Below are 610 nucleotides of genomic sequence, written 5' to 3' on the forward strand. Positions count from 1 at the left end.
TAGTGTAGGGGTGTGCATCTCCTTGCATCATGGGCAAGTTGAATGCCAACCTTACATTCTCCGAACTAAAATCTAAGTATTTTCCCCGAACCATTGTAAGCTAATTCTTTGGGTCCAGGTTCACACTTTGATCATGGTTCTTGGTGATCCATGCATTGGCATAGAACTCTTGAACCATTAAGATTCCGACTTGTTGAATGGGGTTGGTGAGAACTTCCCAACTTCTTCTTCGAATCTCATGTCGGATCTCCAGATATTCATTATTTTTTAGCTTAAAAGGGACCTCGGGGATCACCTTCTTCTTGGCCACAACTTCATAGAAGTGGTCTTGATGCACCCTTGAGATAAATCTCTCCATCTCCCATGACTCAGAGGTGGAAGCTTTTGCCTTCCCTTTCCTCTATCTAGAGGTTTCTCCAGCCTTAGGTGCCATAAATGGTTATGGAAAAATAAAAAGCAACGCTTTTACCACACCAAACTTAGAAGGTTTGCTCGTCCTCGAGAAAAAGAAGAAAGAAGAGAGTAGAAGAAGAAGAAATAGAGGAGATGGAGGGGGCGGTATGGTTCGGCCATTATGGGTGGGTTTGGGTGGGAAAGTGGTTTGAATTTG

The sequence above is a fragment of the Arachis ipaensis genome, chromosome B5, assembly GCF_059453495.1.
Source record: "Arachis ipaensis isolate K30076 ecotype BB chromosome B5, ASM5945349v1, whole genome shotgun sequence".
NCBI classification, from domain to species: domain Eukaryota; kingdom Viridiplantae; phylum Streptophyta; class Magnoliopsida; order Fabales; family Fabaceae; genus Arachis; species Arachis ipaensis.